This window comes from Protopterus annectens, chromosome 2.part1 (assembly GCF_019279795.1).
Source record: "Protopterus annectens isolate FY-2018-M chromosome 2.part1, PAN1.0, whole genome shotgun sequence".
Taxonomy (NCBI): Eukaryota; Metazoa; Chordata; order Ceratodontiformes; family Protopteridae; genus Protopterus; species Protopterus annectens.
The window spans coordinates 1,676,123,622-1,676,142,815 of NC_056729.1; the positions used below are offsets into that span (position 1 = coordinate 1,676,123,622).

A 19,194-nucleotide genomic window follows, 5' to 3' on the forward strand; every position below is an offset into this window, starting at 1 on the left:
CCTCTGAGGAAAGCTGCAGAGGTAGCTGTGGCCCTTGTTGAGTGAGATCTGATGCCTGTAGGTACAGTTTTGCCATGAAAAGAATAGCAAAAGCGTATGCAGTGGGCTATCCATTTTGAGATTGTCTGTTTGGAAATTGGCTTTCCTTGAGCTCCTACAGCATAGGACACAAAGAGCTGTTCTGATTTTCTGAAAGGCTTTGTTCTGTCCAAATAATAACGCAGCTGTCTGTGGATGTCCAAGGAATGTAGTAATCTCTCCCCTTTGTTTTGAGGATTAGGATAAAAGGTAGGTAAGTGTATGGCCTGATTCAAAGCTACCCTGGATACCACTTTAGGCATAAAGGACGGGTTGGTTTGTAAGGAAACTCTGTCCTGATGGAAGATGATAAAAGGCTGCACAGCCATGAGAGCTTGTAGTTCTGAAACTCTACGAGCTCAGATAATAGCCAGAAGGAAAGCTGTTTTCCAGGATAAATATTGCAAATCTGATGAGGCAGCTGGCTCAAAGGGAGGCAAGGTCAGTTTTTCCAGAATGAAACTGAGATCCCAAGCAGGTATTGGTTGCTTCCTTGGGGGTCTTAGATTCTTAGCCCCTCTGAGGAACTCTTAAGAGAGGGTGAGAGAATAAAGGTGGATCAGTGTTGTATTCTGCAGAAATGGCTGAGGCATGGATTTTGATGGAGGAGAATGAAAGTCCACTGCTTAGCAGCTCGGCTAGATACTGTAGTATTTGAGGTAAATTCAGTTTTCTAGGATCCTGGCCCTTTTTCTCATTCCAGACACAAAACTGTTTCCATTTTGCGGAGTAAGCTTTTCTAGTTGACGGCCTTCTAGCCTCCAAAATGACATCCTGCACCTCCTTGGAGAGTAGGGTCTGTTGTGATGCTAAGGAATCTTCCATGCGGCTAGATTGAGTGTTTTTAGCTGGCTGTGAAGAGTTTTGAAGCTGTGCTGAGTCAGGAGAAGAGGCATTAGAGGCAGGGTCCATGGTGGGGAATGAGTCAGGCTCCTCAGGAGTGGGTACAAGTGTTGTCTTGGCCAGTCTGGAGCAATGAGAATCATCTTTGGTCTGTCTGCTCTGGCTTTCAATAGAACTTTGGGCAGCAGAGGAAGAGGTGGGAAGGCATAAACTGTCATTGATGTCCAACTGAAAGAGAGAGCATCCACTCTCCAGGCCTTTGGATGGAAAATCCTTGAGCAGAATTTTGTCAATTGGTGATTTTTGTGGGAGGCAAAGAGATCTATGTCTGGCCTTCCCCATGCTTGGATTATTTCTGTAAAAACTTTTGGATGCAACGTCCATTCGTGTGGATCTGTCATATTTCTGCTTAGGTTGTCTGCCAGCGTGTTTTCCTTACCTGGCAAGTACTGTGCTTGTAGTTTGATTTTTTAAGTCCATGGCCATGTTCCAAAGTGACATGGCCAGTCTGCATAGGGGGTATGAATGTGTTCCTCCCCGTTTGTTTATGTACCACATAACTGCGGTGTTGTCCGTTCTTATCAATAGTTGACCTGGTTGCAGAAGGTCTTTGAAAGCTATAATAGCATTTATTACTGCCAGCATTTCCTTTTGATTGATGTGAAGGTGCTTTTCTTTTTGGGACCATTTGCCCTGAATGCACCGATCTGCCATGTGCACCCCCCCAGGCGTAGTCCGAGGCGTCTGTTGTGATGACTTGATTTGCTTGAAGCTTGCTGAATGGAAGACCTGTGTTTGTTTGGCATGCTTGAGCCCACCACAGAAATTCCTTTTGTAGACATGGAATTAGTGGTATTATTGTTGTTTCCAAACTGTGGCTGTGTTGAGACCATAGGTTTTTCAGGTACCATTGAAGTTTCCTCATATGCAGCTTTGCACATGGGATTAGTAAGATGCAAGATGCCATGAATCCCAGAGCCTGCAGGATTTTCCTTGCAGTCAGCCTGGTGCAATTTGCTAGTGTTCTGAAGTATTGAGTTAGTTGCCCCTGCTTCTCTGGCGTGAGGTAGGCCATCTGGGTGTGTGTGCCCAAGTTGGCACCCAGGAAAATTATCTTTCGAGAGGGTATTAGCCTTGATTTCTTTTTGTTGACTGTGTATCCCAGAGAGTTCAACAACATTATTACATAAGCCAGATGTTTCAGAAGAATGTGCTTGCTGTCCGCTTGGATCAGGCAGTCGTCCAAATAGGGGTATATTTGTATCCCTTGAAGTCTGCAGTAGGCAATTACTGATGCCAGACATTTCGTGAATACTCTGGGCGCAGTAGATAAGCCAAAGGGCAATGCAGAGAATTGATAACGGGTTGAACCTGCAAGAAATCTGAGGTATCTTCTGCAATTTTGTCTGATTGGGACATGCAGGTATGCCTCCTTGAGGTCCAATGTTACCAGCCAAGACTCCTTGCCCAGCATGGGAAGAAGCTGCTGTAGAGTGAGCATCTTGAATTTTGGTACGAGCAGAAATGTGTTTAGGATGGATAGGTCCAAAATAGGTCTCCAATCTTTTCCCTTCCTTGGTACCAGGAATAGTCTGGAATAAAAACCTTGACCTTGTTCGTGCATAGGTACCTCTTGAATAGCTTTCATGTCTATGAGATCTGTAATTTGCCTTTGTGCCTCTGCCCTTTGATTGTGTGGCAGGTTTGGCATGCCTCTCATTTTTGGAAGGGTGTGAAAATGGAATCTGTAGCCTCTGTTTATAATGTCCAGGATCCATTTGTCTTTTGTGACAATATGCCATTTTTTTGAAAATAATGCCAGTTTTCCTCCTAAGGGGGCTGCCATTTGAGTCTTGCTTGGCATGCAAAGGGGAAAGTCATTGGGCTTGCTTTCTGAATGATTGCGAGTTATCCTCACCACCTCTGTGTAGGAGCTTGCCATTGTCTGCCTCTAAACGATCCTTGGGATTGTCCTCTGCCCCTTGGGCGCCTGTATCTACCTCTTTGGGGTCTGTCCGTGGCTAGAAAGGACCAATTTCTGGAAGGCCAATTTCTACTGAAACGTGGGGGTTGTACCTGTAGAAAATCTTTCACAGTTTGCATTGATTTAGCCTTTTCCTCCATTTTCCTTAATACCTCCTCAGCATTAGCACCAAATAATACATCCTTTTGTAGAGGGGCATCTAGTAATTTAGCTTTGACATGATCAGGCAAGGTTTGTTCCTTGAGCCAGGCATGTCTACGTATGACTGATCCTGTAACAGCAGCTCTACATGAGGCCTCTAGAGCATCAAAACCACATTGTAAGGTATGCTTACCCACTTGTTCTGCACTATGCATCAAATCCTGCAACTCCTTCAAGTCTGGTTGTTCAGGTTGTGACATTTTACTTTTCAGTTGTGATAACAAAAACTGTTGGTATTTTAGCATATGGAACTGACAGTTTAAGGCCCTCATGGTTAAGGTAGCCGAGGTATATACCTTTTTTCCCCACCTTTCTAAGGATCTGGAATCTCTCTCTCTTAAGGTAATGGATTTTTAGCAGTGGAGGCCTCAATTCCCTTGGGGCCCTGTGAGATGGTTTCTGGGTCAGCAGCATGGCTTTTGTATAGAAATTGGTGTGAGTCAGGAACCCTGCAGTACCTGTCAGGCTTGACTGGGGCTGGAGGCAGAGAATCCGGGTTAAGGCAGGCCTCCGAGTAAACATCATCTAGGATGTCCAAGACAGGAGGTATAGCCAGAGGCCTGTGCTGAGGTAGCAAGAGAAATTCCCTAAGCCTTTTCTTGGAATCTGAATAATCTTGGCCTTCCCAGTGGAAGTGTTCCCTTAAGGTATGCAAAGTTTCCCCAAATGAGTAATCCTCTGGGGGGGGGGGGACAGAAGGAATGGACTCCTCTGCATCAGAGTCTTCAAAAGGGGAGTAAGAATGTTCCTGATCATCAGAGTGCTCTGAAAAAATGGAGCCCTGATCAGAGGAGGGGGATTCTTTCTCCACTCTGGGCCTTTTGTCCGGTGGGGGTTGAGAACTCCTAAGAGTAATTAAATCTTCAGCCATTTTAAGCATCTGTTTTTTAGGCATGGGGCCTGGAGATGGGCCCTGTGTAGCTTGTCTCTTAGAATGCATGGCTGCTTTAGAGTTAGTGAAAGCCTTGATGGAAAAAGAAGAGGAAGGTCTGAAGACACCTTGAGTGGAGGAAGACCTGTCCACATTTTGAGGTTCAACGCCAAGAGTGGCTTCGGTATCTGTAGTCGGGGTGTGGGCCGAGGAGCCTGCGACCTCGGGCACAGGAGACACCGCCAATGAAGTGCCGTCGGTAGTCAGGGGCTGCGTAGGCGCCTCGCTGAGAACCAGACCACGTGTAGTCGGCTTTGCCGTGGTGTCGGTAGAGGCCGCGGACCTCGTGTGTCGGTCCTTATCTTTGCTTTTTTTAGACTAAACTGGAGTCGGAGAATCCGACGACATAATATAGTTAAATGTTTTTCCAAAATAATGCTGGGTGAACTCCGCCCGACGCTTAATGGTGCGTTTGTTGAATGTAGCACAAAAGCGACAGACCGAGACGTTGTGGTCTGGGCCTAAACAAGGTATACAGAGGGAATGGAAATCCTTATGCGGTATTTGCTTCCCACATTTAATACAATTATTAACTTTGTCTGACATCGGTCTGAGGCAAGAAAAGTTTCCCCAATGGGGTACTTAACTTTCAAGAAGACTTCGGTTTCAAAATTTTCGTAATTTCAGGAGCTGGCCGACCGGCACTTGCGAACTGCTTCTGCTTCGGGCACCGCGCGGCAAGAAAGACTGAAGAAAATGGCGTCGGCTGGTTCCTTTATACCCCTGTCGCACTGATGTCAGGGAAGAAGCGACGACAACAGACGCCGGACCTAGACTTTGGAATTCGGCCGACCGAGGACCCGCCTGACGGCAGGAGAACCCATCTGTTATGACTGCAGCTGTATGCACAATGAACATCTGGGGATGTCATGGTCTGGGCCTAAACAAGTGACACAGTATGAGTGAAAGTCTTGGTGTGGTACTTGCTTTCCACAGGCGAGACAATGGTTAACTTTTTCGGACATCTGTTAGTGCAAGAAAAAAAGGATCCCCAACAGGGTACTTAGCTTTAGACGTTTTCAGCTGTAATTCAAACTCTGGTAGCGACTGCCCGGCACACTTGAGAACTGCTTCTGCTACGGGCTCCACAGCAAGAAAGACTGATGTAATGGCATCGTCTGCTTTCCTTTATAACACTGACAACCTGATATCAGACAGCAAGCGATGCAGAAAAACACTGACTCTGGTATTCAGGCCGGCTGTGGGCTACCACAGCAGGGATAAACCAAATTTGATGAGGCCAATAAGGGGCAATGAGGATTACAATGCTCTTCAACCACTGGCCTTTCTGAAATTTTGGTATCAACAGCAGGGGAGGATAAGCACAGAGGATACCGGAGGGCCAGTCGTGGACTAGAGCATCCCTTGGGGACTCCCTGGATGGGGGCATCAGTGAGAAGCACTTGCTGCAAATGTACTTGTGAGGGAAAGCAAACAGATTGCAGCAAGGATGACCCCAAATTTCGAAAATCTGATCTGCTACTGTTTGGTTGAGGGACCAATTGTAGGGTGTCAGAATGGACCTGCCAAGTTTGTCCGCCAGCAGACTGGTTTTCCCTGGTACGTGAGCTGCAGTGAGAAAGTGGTGTGAAAAGACCATCCATTCCCAAACTCTCATGGCCTCTCTGCAAAGGGGGTAAGGATGCATTCCTCCTTGTTTGTTGACGTACCAGACTACTAACATGTTATCTGTGTGAAATGCAATGGTTCCCAGAGGGAGAATGCCCTGAAAGACTTGCATAGAGAGAAGAACTGCTCTCATCTCTAGGACACTGATATGCATTCTGGTCTCTATGGGAGTCCACATGCCTTGGACCACCTTCCCTTTGCTTTGAAATGTCCACCTACCATAGCTGTGGAGTGTCTGTGGTCACTGTGGCTGTAGGCAAGGGAAGAAAGAATGGTCTGCCAGCTGACAGGCCAGAATTAATCTACCAATCCAGGTGGGTTCTGCAAACTTTTGTCAACTTGATAGGAAAAGATAAGACAATGGTGAAGTATAAATCAGTGCACAGCCAAGGTCCACTGGACAACACTCATATAGAACCTTGCCAGAGGAACTAACGTTATGGCAGCTGTCATAACTCCAAGACCTCGAAGAACAAGCCTGGCAGAGGGAGAAGGAAATGTTAGTAAAGTCTGGACTTGGTTTCTCAAGGAGACTACACTATGTAGGGTCAAGGACACTATTTGGGTAACTGTTCAGATAAGCCCCGATAAACTCCAAGGATTGCGATAGTACTGGTTGCGACTTGACCTGATTTACTGTGATGCCTAGGAATTCCGAGATCTGGAGCAGGTAATCTTTGCAATTAGACAGTTGACACCTGGTTGGGGCAGTTAAGAGCCACTCGCCCTGACACAGGAACACCTGAAAACCTTGCGGTCTGAGAAGAGCTGCGACCACTGCCATTCATTTGGTAAACACCCTGGGGGCTGTGGTGAGCCCAAAGGGCAGGGCTCTGAATTGGTAGTGACTGGCTCAAAGCCTGAACTGCAAATGACTACTGGAGCACTAATCTATTTTGATGTGATAGTACACATACTTTAAGTCTACAGAGCACATCCAATCATCCCTTCTTAAAGGAAGGATAGACTGTACCATAACTATTTCAAACTTCACTTTCTTTATGTACGAGTTCAGTCTGCTTACCTCCAAAATTGGCCTTAGGTACTCTGTCTTCTTTGGCACTAAAAAGAAGCAGAAGTAAGTTCCAGATCCTCCATGTTTGGATGAGACCTCTTGGACGACTCTTTTTTCATAGTAACATTTGAATTTCTATGCCAACTCCCTTTGACTGGGTGGAACATTGGACAGCATTTTTCATGTTCTTGGGGGTGTATGTAATACTGGATATAATGTATAATAATCTGGGTATAATGGTTTGCACTCAAACATTTTTTGTTAATTGGGCCAAGGTGCTTGAGTGCAGAGAAAAATGACCCCTGACTGCCTCTAGGGCAGAGCAGCCGGGCAACGCTTCAGGATTGCTGACAGGGCTCATCAGAAAAGGGTTCCCTGAAGCCCTGATTTTGCAGACCCCCCTCCCCTGCCTCAGTGGCAGTGTATACCATTAAAGTCCCCTCCTCTGCCCTTGGAGGGAAAACTCTCCACAGTGGTCAGGGAAAGACCCTGGAGACATTGAGACTTATGTAATCAAGTCTTCTCGGCCCCCTCTCTGATTCCTGGAATAGGTCCACTGAGGGGTGGAAAATATGATCCCTACAGCAGACAAGGTCTTGCCCTCCTTCTCACTGCGGGTCAGGGCATCTAACTGATGGTCCAAATAAGGAGGAACCATCAAGGGGAGCACTGACAAAAGAAGTATTAAAGGGCTCTGCAAAGTTACAAAGCATCATCCAGGCATGTCTGCATACAGCGACAGGAGACTACACTATGTAGGGTCAAGGACACTATTTGGGTAACTGTTCAGATAAGCCCTGATAAACTACAAGGATTGCAATAGTACTGGTTGCGACTTGCCCTGATTTACTGTGATGCCTAGGAATTCCGAGATCTGGAGCAGGTAATCTCTGCAATGAGATAGTTGACACCTGGTTGGGGCAGTTAAGAGCCACTCGCCCTGACACAGGAACACCTGAAAACCTTGCGGTCTGAGAAGAGCTGCGACCACTGCCATTCATTTGGTAAACACCCTGGGGGCTGTGGTGAGCCCAAAGGGCAGGGCTCTGAATTGGTAGTGACTGGCTCCCAGCCTGAAGTGCAAATGACTACTAGAGCACTAATCTATTTTGATGTGATAGTACACACACTAAGTCCACAGAGCACATCCAATCATCCTTCCTTAAAGGAAGGATAGACTGTACCATAACTATTTCAAACTTCACTTTCTTTATGTACGAGTTCAGTCTGCTTACCTCCAAAATTGGCCTTAGGTACTCTGTCTTCTTTGGCACTAAAAAGAAGCCTCTGCTGAGTGAAAGATTAGCCTCATGGACGAACTGGCAAGGGAAGAAGGAGTGGCCAGCTCGGAGAAACCTTTCCAAATTCCTCTGTCAGTATGGTCTCAGTCAACAATTCACAGAGCTCCTTGACCAAATCTCTCTACAGGTGAGCAAAATGTGCCAAGTAGTTAAGCGTTCTCAATATGAAAGCGGCTGAATCATAGACACGCTTGCCGAACCTGTCCATTGCTCTAGACTCCCTGTTCTGCAGATGGGCAGTTGAGCTTTGTTCAGCTAGCTCTTTCTTAGTGGTGACTGGCACCATCATAATGTCAACTGGAACACCTTTGGACCAGAAGGAACACTATGTAGGTGGAGAAAGAATTTTGTCAGGTCATTTAGGTATAGGATCTATAGTATCTGGCTTCCTCCAGGACAGGGGTGTCACCAAATTTATGAGGGGGTCCACCGGTAGGAGGGGGGTCACCCAAGGTGTAGAGAGGCCCATCCCGGAGGCTTCCAAAAATATGGACTCCTGAGAAATAGGATCTTGGGATGAACAACCATCATTTCAGAATTTCCAAAATGTCTTTAAAGCAGATGTCCTCCAGTGGTGATTTTAGGGATCCTTCCCCTTCATCGAAGTCTTATCTTCAGTGAGAGATTCCATTGGAGAGTTTAAGTGCCTCCTTTTGCACATCCTCTTTCGAGGCACCTTCTCAGTGGAATGTTCAAGGAAGGTATTGGAAGAGGTGGGGGCCACCTCTGCTTGGAGATCCTGGATACTCTTCAGGCTGACCCTGGACAGGAATGGTAGGCCCAGTTCCCAGATCCAATGAGAAGTGATGGGGTGGAGCAGTAGCAAAAGAGATTGTGTGTCTGTCAGAACAGAAAGCCTTTTTGATGACCTTTAAAACTGAGGGACTAGCAGAACCCCTGCCCAATTCCATCGGGGCTGAAGCCCTCAAAGAAGACATGACAAAGGCCTGGGATCCATGGCTCTCAGACTGAATCGGACCCGTGCTGTCAACAGCAGAAGCACCGAGGGGGAGAGACAGCTCCGATGAACCTCTACCCTCGGATCGGACCTCGACATCCTGGATCTGAGACCCACTCAAAAGAAGACCTCGGAGCAGAGCTGGTAAAGGCAACTGTTGGAGTAGAGGAAGTGAAAATTCTTGAGTCCAATTATCTTAAACGGCTAAGGTCCTGGGGCTCCAAAACAGAAGGTCGAATTGGAGGAGGAGAGTCTATCTTGGTAGGAGAGTCTATCTTGGCAGGAATGCTCACGGATCCAAGGGGGAACGGAGCCAACAAAACTCCCAAATGGATCTGAGCCCTGATAATCTTCCTCACCATTCTGTCTACATCATATTTTGAAAGGCTTCTGGAGGATCTGGACAAAGCTACAGATGAAGGACGGAACTGGCGCAGGGCTTGCAGATCTTTGTAGGGACCGTGGTGGAGAATGACTGGATGGATGATTCCTGTGATCGGCTGCCAGTTCTTGGAACCAAAGTCCTGGGGTCCAAAGTTAGGGTACAGGGTAATGGAGAGCGTGTCTTCTGATCCATCCTCCTCGGATCCGAAGGATGAGTAGGATCCAAAGGGGTCAAGGTGGTAATTGAACCAGGCAAAGCTGGATTCAAAGGAACAGATATCTTCGGCGTAGGCCCAGATGGATCAGAGATGGCTTTTGGATCTGCTGGACTCAAGTCTAGTCTTCGAGCAGAAGAATCTGAAGATTTTAGTACTTTAGACAAAGGTTCTGATGACGTCCTGGGATGCTTATGAAGGCGCTTCTTACGCTCTGGAACAGAACCCGACATAGCATGTTTGGGGATGTGAGCCCCTGGAGAAGAAAGAGAGGAGGGAGGCAGGATCCCTTTCATTATCAGTTTCGCCCATAAGCGATCGCTCTGGGTTTGAACCCCTCACAAATGGCACACTGTGACTAAGTGCGACGCACCTAGACAAACACATTTATCATGTGAATCAGAGTGCGGAATTTTATGTCTGCACTCTATCCATCTCTTAAATCCTGCATGCTTATCCATAAAGTACAATGGTTTACACTTACCATAAATGTAGATGTTAAGAGTATATTCACTGCTGCAGCCATCACATTTAGGTTATCCCTGCCTGGGTAGTCCTCTGCCTGCCCGAATACCAGAGACTTAGTATTTCTGCGCCGGTTGCTGTCGCTTCAGGTTTGACGTCAGGTCGTCAGTAGTATAAAGTCAGGCAGCCGACGCCATTACATCAGTTTTTTCTTGCCCTAACCTGTCAGAAGCCCCCAAGCAGGAGCTAGGTTCTGGTGGAAGAACCTCACTAGTGAAAAATAAATACCAATATGTCCCTAGTAAGGAAAGAGAGAAAAGGGGGATGGAGGGAGAGAAAAGTACAGTTTTGTACCTACCATAAATGTAGATGTTCGAGTGCGCATACAGCTGCAGTCATTACACCTGGGTTATCTGCCATCAGGCGGGTCCTCGGTTGGCCGAATTCCAAAGTCTAGGTCCGGCGTCGGTTGTCGTCGCTTCTTCCCTGACGTCAGTGCGGCAGGGGTATAAAAGAGGCAGCCGACGCCATTTTCTTCAGTTTTTCTTGCCCCAGATGTCAGGTGCCCCCAGAAAGGAAGGCAATACATGATGTTATGCAAACATACATAAGTAGATAAATCAAAACAGTAGTTGCAAGCAAATACACCATATAGGAATACCCCAAATAGGTTGTATGTTAAAGGTGTTTGTCATAAGCTCTGCCCTAAGAGGGGATGGAGGGAGGGTAACCTGGACTGGAGCTGTATGCGCACTCGAACATCTACATTTATGGTAGGTACAAAACTGTACTATGTTCTTCGTGCATACAGCTGCAGTCATTACACTTGGGTAGAATCCCAAAGCTAAGTAAGGGTGGCTGGTACTAAGCGGAATTAGGAGGGGCTAGAATGCCCTGCAAGACTGCTGTGGCAAAGCCCACTCTAGATTTTGAGTATAGTGGAAGGTGGTAGTGCTTGGTGAAAGTGTGCACTGAACTCCAAGTAGCTGCTTCCAGAATGTCCTTGGTAGGGACCCCCCTGAGGAAAGCTGTAGCCCTGGTGGAGTGGGATCTGATGTATACAGGCACTGATTTTCCATGAAATGAATAACAAAAGCGTATGCAGTGGGCTATCCATTTTGAAATAGTTTGTTTGGAAATAGCCTTTCCTTGAGCACCTGTAGCACAGGACACAAAGAGCTGCTCAGATTTCCTGAATGACTTTGTTCTGTCCAAGTAATAACGAAGTTGCCTGTGAATGTCCAAGGAGTGGAGTAGCCTCTCCCCTTTGTTCTGGGGATTTGGATAAAAGGTAGGTAAATGAATAGTCTGATTCAAAGCCACACTGGATACTACACCTCTGGCATGAAGGTAGGGTTGGTTCGTAAGGAAACCCTGTCCTGATGGAAAATGATGAATGGTTGCACAGCCATGAGGGCCTGTAGCTCCGAAATCCTGCGTGCTGAGGTAATAGCTAGAAGCAAAGCTGTTTTCCACGACAAGTATTGTAACTCTGCTGAAGAGGCCGGCTCAAAGGGAGGCAGTGTCAGCTTCTCCAATACGAAGTTGAGGTCCCAAGCTGGAGCTGGTGGTTTCCGTGGGGGTTTTATATTTTTTGCCCCTCTGAGGAACTGCCTTAATAGAGGATGTGAGAATAAAGGAGGATCCGTATTGTATTGTGCTGAAATTGCTGAAGCATGGATCTTGATGGAAGAGAAGGAAAGGCCACTGTTTAACATCTCAGCTAGGTACTGTAAAATCTGTGGTATATTTATTACCCAAGGATTCTGGCCCTTTGCTTGATTCCAGGAGCAAAATCGTTTCCATTTGGCGGAGTAGGTTTTTCTAGTAGAGGGTCTCCTGGCCTCCAAGATGACATCCTGTACCTCCTTGGAGAGGAGAGCCTGTTGGCAAATTAAGGTATTTTCCATGCAGCTAAATTTAGAGTTCTGAGCTGGCTGTGAAGGATCTTGTAGTTGTGCTATGACAGCAGAAGAGGGACTTGAGGTAGGATCCATGGTAGTGAGTGTGACAGGTTCTTTAGGAGAGGATACCAGTGCTGTCGTGGCCAGTCTGGAGCAATGAGAATCATTTTTGGCCTCTCTGCTCTGGTTTTTAATAGGACTTTGGTCAGTAGAGGTAGAGGCAGGAAGGCGTAGACTGTCAATGCTGTCCAACTGAAAGATAGTGCGTCCACTTTCCAGGCCTGCGGATGATAGGTCCTTGAGCAGAATTTTTCCAACTGGTAATTGCTGGGGGAGGCAAACAGATCTAGGTCTGGCTGTCCCCATGCTTGAGTTATCTTTGAGAAGACTTGAGGATGCAACTTCCATTCGTGAGGGTCTGTCATATTTCTGCTTAAGTTGTCTGCCAGAGTGTTTTCCTTTCCTGGCAGGAATTTTGCCTGTAGTTGAACTTGCAATTCCAATGCTGTGTTCCACAGGGTCATAGCTTGCCTGCATAGGGGGTATGAATGCATCCCTCCCTGTTTGTTTATGTACCACATGACTGTGGTGTTGTCTGTCCTTATCAATAGCTGGTCCGGTTGCAGTAGGTCCTTGAAATTCATAAGAGCATTTTGCACAGCTAGCATCTCCTTTTGGTTGATGTGTAGGTGCATCTGTTTTTGGGACCATTTTCCCTGGATGCACTGGTCTGCCATGTGTGCTCCCCATGCGTAGTTTGAGGCGTCTGTTGTGATGACTTGCCTTGCTTGTGGTACACAGAAAGGGAGACCCATGTTTCTTTGGCATGCTTGAGCCCACCACAAAAATTCCTTTTGAAGGCATGGAATGAGTGGTAAAGTTGTTTCCAAGCTGTGTTTGTGTTAAGACCATAAGTTTTTAGGTACCATTGTAGTTTCCTCATATGCAGCTTTGCAAATGGTATTAGTAGAATGCAAGATGCCATGAACCCCAGAGCCTGCAGGATTTTCCTTGCAGTTAGCCTGGTTAAAGTTGCCATTTTGTTGAAGTATTGAGACAGTTGCCCTTGTTTGTCTGGCGTGAGGTAAGCCATCTGGGCCATTGTATTTAAGCTGGCACCCAGGAAAATTATCTGTTGAGAGGGTATTAGCTTTGATTTCTTTTTGTTTACTGTGTACCCCAGGCAATTTAACAGTTTTATTACAAACGCCAGATGTTGCAATAGAATGTCCTTGCTGTCCGCTTGGATCAGGCAGTCGTCCAGATATGGGTAGATTTGTATTCCTCGTCTGCAGAAAGCAATTACTGATGCCAGGCATTTTGTAAACACTCTGGGCGCAGTAGATAAGCCAAAGAGCAATGCACAGAATTGATAATGGGTTGAACTGCAAGAAATCTGAGGTATCTTCTGCAATCTTGTCTGATAGGGACATGCAGGTATGCCTCCTTGAGGTCCAACGTTACCAGCCAAGACTCCTTGCCCAGCATGGGAAGAAGCTGCTGTAACGTGAGCATCTTGAATTTTGGTACCTCTAGATATGTGTTTAGAGTAGATGGGTCTAAGATGGGTCTCCAGTCTTTGTCCTTTCTTGGTACCAGAAATAGTCTTGAATAAAATCCTTGACCTTGTTCTTTTGCAGGTACCTCTTGAATTGCTTTCATATCCATGAGAGCAGAAATTTGTTTTTGTGCCTCTGCCCATTGATTTTGTGGCATGTTTGGCATGCCCCTCATCCTTGGAAGGGTGAGAAAGTGGAATCTGTAGCCTCTGTCTATAATATCCAGAATCCATTTGTCCTCTGTAACAATGTGCCAGTTTTTTGAAAATAAGGCCAGTTTTCCGCCCAAAGGTGTTGCCATTATAGCTTTGTTTGGCAGGCAAAGGGGAAAGTCATTGTGTCTGTTTTCTAAATGACTGTGTTCTGTCTTCTCCACCTCTTGGGGCTGGTGATTGCCATTGCCTGGCTCTGTAAGATCCTTGAGGTTGTCCTCTACCCCTTGGGCATCTGTATCTACCCCATTGGGGTCTGTCCGTGGCTGGAAAGGACCAATTTTTTTGACGGCCAGTTTCTGCTGAAGCGTGGAGGCGTCACCTGCAAGAAATCTTTAACTGTTTGCATAGATTTAGCTTTTTCCTCCATTTTCTTTAGTACCTCCTCAGCTTTAACACCGAACAGTACATCTTTTTGTAGTGGTGCATCTAATAATTTTGCTTTGACATGATCTGGTAAGGTTTGTTCTTTGAGCCAAGCGTGTCTACGTATGACAGACCCCGTGACAGCAGCTCTGCATGAGGCCTCTAAAGCATCAAAACCACACTGTAAGGTATGCTTCCCCACTTGTTCTGCTCCATGCAACAAATCCTGCAACTCTTTCAAATCAGGTTGTTCTGTTTGTGTCATTTTGCTTTTCAGCTGAGATAGCAAGAACTGCTGGTACTTTAGCATATGAAATTGACAGTTTAATGCCCTCATGGTTAAAGTGGCTGATGTATACACCTTTCCCCCCCCCCCCACCTTTCCAATGCTCTGGAATCTCTCTCTGAAGGTAAAGGGTTTTTAGCAGTAGAGGCCTTAATCCCCTTGGGACCCTGAGAAATAGTTTATGGGTCAGCAGAAGGGCTTTTATAAAGGAACTGGTGAGAATCAGGAACCCCGTAATATCTGTCTGGTTTAACAGGGGCAGGAGGTACAGAGTCTGGATTAAGACTGGCTTCTGTGTACACATCATCCAAAATATCTAAGACAGGAGGAATAGCCAGGGGCCTATGCTGGGGAAGCAGCAGAAATTCCCTGAGCCTTTTCTTGGAATCTGAGTAATCTTGGCCTTTCCAGTGGAAGTGTTCTCTCAATGTATGTAGGGTTTCCCCAAAAGAGTAGTCCTCAGGGGGGGAAACCGAGGGAATAGACTCCTCAGCATCAGAGTCTTCAAAAGGGGAATAGGCGTAATCCAGGTCCTCAGAAAGGACTGAGGTAATAGATGCCTGATCTGAGGAAGGGAAGTCTTCCTCCATCCTGGGTCTTTTGTCTGAGGGGGGTTGAGAGCCCCTTATGAGAGAAATCAAATCCTCAGCCATTTTAAGCATCTGTTTTTTGGGCATGGGACCTTGAGAGGGGGCTTGAGGGCCCTGTTTTTTAATTTTCATTGGAGCTTTAGATTTAGCGAACGATTTAATAGATAAGGTGGAAGGCCTGAAAACGCCTTCAGAAATGGCAGGCCTTGCTAAACTTTCCGTTTCTCCGCCAAGAGTGGCGTCGGTATCTGTAGTGGGAATGGGGACTGAGGAACCTGCGACCTCGGGTACTGAAGTCACCGGTAATAAGGTTTCATCGGTAGTCAGGGGCTGCGTAGGTGCCTCGCTGAGAACCGGTAGTCGGCCTTAGCGTGGTCTCAGTACTCGGTGCAGGCCTCGGATGTCTGTCCTTATCCTTGCGTTTTTTGCCTAAAACTGGTGTCGGCATATCCGACGACATAATATAATTAAATGTTTTGCCAAAATAATGAAGGGCGAACTCCGCCCGGCGCTTAATAGTGTGCTCGTTAAACCTAGCACAAAAACGGCAGGCCGAGACGTTGTGTTCTGGCCCTAAACAAGGTATACAGTAAGAGTGAAAATCCTTATGCGGTATTTGCTTCCCACAAGAAATGCAATTATTAACTTTGTCTGACATCGGTCTGAGGCAAGAAAAGTTTCAACGGGTACTTAGCTTTAAAGAAGACTTCGGCTGAAATACTTTCGTAAATCTCAGGAGCTGGCCGACCGGCACTTGTGAACTGCTTCTGCTTCGGGCACCGCGCGGCAAGAAAGACTGAAGAAAATGGCGTCGGCTGCCTCTTTTATACCCCTGCCGCACTGACGTCAGGGAAGAAGCGACGACAACAGACGCCGGACCTAGACTTTGGAATTCGGCCGACCGAGGACCCGCCTGACGGCAGATAACCCAAGTGTAATGACTGCAGCTGTATGCACGAAGAACATCCAGGACTGCAACAGTGAACACACTCGAACATCTACATTTATGGTAAGTGTGCACAACTGTACTATATATTCATGTTTCACTGTTGCAGTCATCACATTTGGGTTGATTCCCAAAGCTGAGGAAATGGGTGGAGGCAGTCAAGGAAACTAGGAGCTGAATAGGATGCCTTGAAAGACTGCAGAGGCAAACCCTGCCCTGGATTTTGGAGAAAAGAGGCAGGTGGTAATGCTTGGTAAAAGTGTGAACAGATGTCCAGGTGGAAGCCTCCAGGATGTCTCTGGTGGGGACTCCCCTGAGGAAAGCTGCGGAGGTGGAGGCTGCTCTGGTGGAGTGTGTCCCGACCCCTTGGGAAGAGGCTTTCCATGCTGTTTGTAGCAGAAATGGATGCAGTGTGCTATCCATCTGGAGATGGCTTTGCCTTCTGCCCCTGTAGCAAAGCTAACCAGCAATTGAGCAGACTTTCTGAAGGATTTAGTCCTGTCCAGATAGAATCTGAGCTGTCTGTGCACATCCAGAGAGTGCAGAATCCTTTCCCCCATGTTCTGTGGATAAAGAAAAAAGGTAATCAAACAAATGGATTGGTTGAGAGCCACACTGGAACCACCTTGGGCATGGATAGTTTAGTTCTGAGGTATACCCTGTTAGCATGGAAAATGATGAAGGGTTCCACAGCCATGAGCACTTGCAACTCAGAGACTCTTCTGGCTGAAGTGGTGGCCAGAAGGAATACCATCTTCCAGGAGAGAAATTTTAGCTGTGCAGAAGAATCTGGTTCAAATGGGGGCATGGTGAGTTTTTCCAATACAAAGTTAAGGTCCCAAGCTGGTGTTGGTGCCCTTCTGGGTGGCCTCAGGTTGCTAGCCCCCTCTTAGGAACTGTTTGATCAAAGGGTCAAAGGGTGTGAGAAGAAGGGGCTGCTCAGTGGGAAAATGATCAGAAATAGCAGAGGCATGAACTTTTATAGGTTAGAAAGAGAGGTCACGGTGTACTAGGTCCGCTAAGAAATCCAGGATGAGAGGGAGGGCTGTGCCGTATTGGCTCCCTTAGCCTGGATCCAGGTGCAGAACCCTTTCCATTTGTCAGCATAAGACTTTCTGGTGCTAGGGTGTCTGCTCTCACGGATAACATCTAGAACTGGTTTACTGAGGTTGGAAGATTTGTTGGGGGCCAGGGAATAAGCCAAGCTGCCAAAATGAGTGTCTGCAATTGGGGATGCATGAATTCCCCTTCCCTCTGGGTCAGAAAGTTTGGAATCTGAGGAAGATGGCATGGGGGCAGTGGGGGACAGGCTGCACAGCAAGGGATACCAGAGCTGCTGGGGCCAGTTTGGAGCTATAAGAATGGTCCTTGGTTTTTCCACCTTTATTTTGAGAAGTACCCTGGGGGTGACAGGTAGTGGAGGAAAAGCACAGTCCGATAGACTGACCCAGGGGAAGGACAGGGCATCCACTTTCCAAGCCATGCAGTGAAGCTCCCTGGTGCAGAATTTGCTAAGCTGACAGTTGGTGTGGGAGGCAAAGAGGTCGACCTTCGGTGTGCTCCATTTCTGAGTTATTAGGGTGAAGGTTCTTTTGTTGAGCTGCTACTTGTGGGTCCAGACAATTTCTGCTTAATTGGTCTGTTATAGAGTTGAGAGAGCCTGGTAGGAACTGTGCTAACAGGTGTAGTTGCATGGCATAGGCTGTGTGTCAATGGGTCATGGCTGGACTGCATAGAGGGTAGGAGTGAGTCCCTACCTGCTTGTTGATATACATCACAGTGATGTTGTCTGTTTTGATCAGGAGAGCCCCTGGAGAGAGAAAGGGCTTGGAGGCTATCAAGGCGTGCTGCACAGCCATCATATCTTTTTGACAGATGTGCAGAGAGATTTGCTGCGGGCTCCATTGGCCCTGTATGAACCTGCCGTCCAGGTGTGCACCCCAAGCACAGTCTGATGCATCTGTGGTGAGCGTGTGGGCGGCGAGGGATGGTGAGAAAGGCAGTCACTTGTCAGAGCATGCTGTTGCCCACCAAAGAAAATCTTTTCTGAGGCAAGGAATTATAGGTAGAGTTTCCAGGTATTGAGAGTGTTGACACCAAAGGCTTTTTAGGTACCACTGAAGTTTCCTCATATGCAGTCTGGTATATGGAATGAGTAGTATGCAAGATGCCATGAACCTGAGAGTTTGCAGGATCTTCCTTGCAGACAGCTGGAGCCTGGTGGCTAGTTGAGAGAAGTAGGTTGTCAGAAAAATTTGTTTCTCTGGTGCAAGGACAGCCATCTGGGATACTGTGTCCAGGCTTGCTCCCAGGAAGATGATCCTTTAGGTGGGCACCTGTTTGGATTTATTTTCATTGATTGTGTACCCTAGGTAGGTTAGTAGGGTCTTTACAAAGGCCAGATGTTTGAGTAGCTTTTCTTGGCTGTCTGCCTGAATAAGGCAGTCGTCCAAGTATGGGTAAATCTGAATATTTCTTTGTCTGCAAAAGGCAATGGCCGGAGCCAGACATTTTGTGAAAACTCTGGGAGCAGTATATAAGCCAAAGGGAAGTGCAGAGAACTGAAAGTGTTGAGATCCTACCCTGAAAGGGAGATATTTCCTACATGATTCCCTGAGAGGAATGTGGAGGTAAGGCCTCTTTTGGCTCTAGGGTGGCTAGCCAAGCATCCTTGGACAGCATGGGTAGCAGCTGCAGCAGGGTGAGCATTTTGAATTTTGGGATCACCAAGAAGGTGTTTAGAATGGATAGATCGAGGATGGCGTACCAGGTGCCCTCGTTTCTGGGCACCAGAAAAGGTCTGGAGTAGAAGCCTTGGCCTATCTGTTATGCAGGAACGTGCTCTACTACCCTCATAGAGATCAGGTAAAGGATTTGCTTTTGAGCCTCTGCCCACTGGTTTGGTGGGTGATCTGGGAACCTTTTTGGGGTTGGAAGGGTGTGGAAGGAAAATCTGTATCCGTAAGACACTATGTTCAGTACCCAGTGGACGTTGGTAATGGTGGCCCAGGTGCTTGCGTGAAAAAAGAATTTTCCTCCTAGGGGCAAGAGAAGGTGAGAAGAGGTACGGGTGGGAGAGGTGAGTCATTGTGAGTTCGTACCATAAAGGGGGGATTAGAACTCCCTGGTTTTGAAGTGGAGGTAGTCCACTGCTTAGATCTCTGCATTCACTGTGGCTGCTGTCTGGGGGGGTCTGGTTTCCCAGGGCCTAGGCTGGACTGGTTTACCTGGAGCAGGAAAGGACCAATGTTTGGTGGGACAATGCCTGCTGAACCTAGGTGGCTGGACCTGCAAGAAATCCTCAACTATTTGCATAGATTTTCTTTT

The 19,194-nt window shown here is 47.1% G+C and overlaps 1 protein-coding gene across 7 annotated transcripts in view; it reads right to left on the reverse strand.

The window, feature by feature from the left end:
• Window positions 1–19,194, reverse strand: part of RERE (arginine-glutamic acid dipeptide repeats) — a 3,515,893-nt gene that overhangs the window by 1,366,741 nt on the left and 2,129,958 nt on the right. The window lies entirely within an intron of this gene.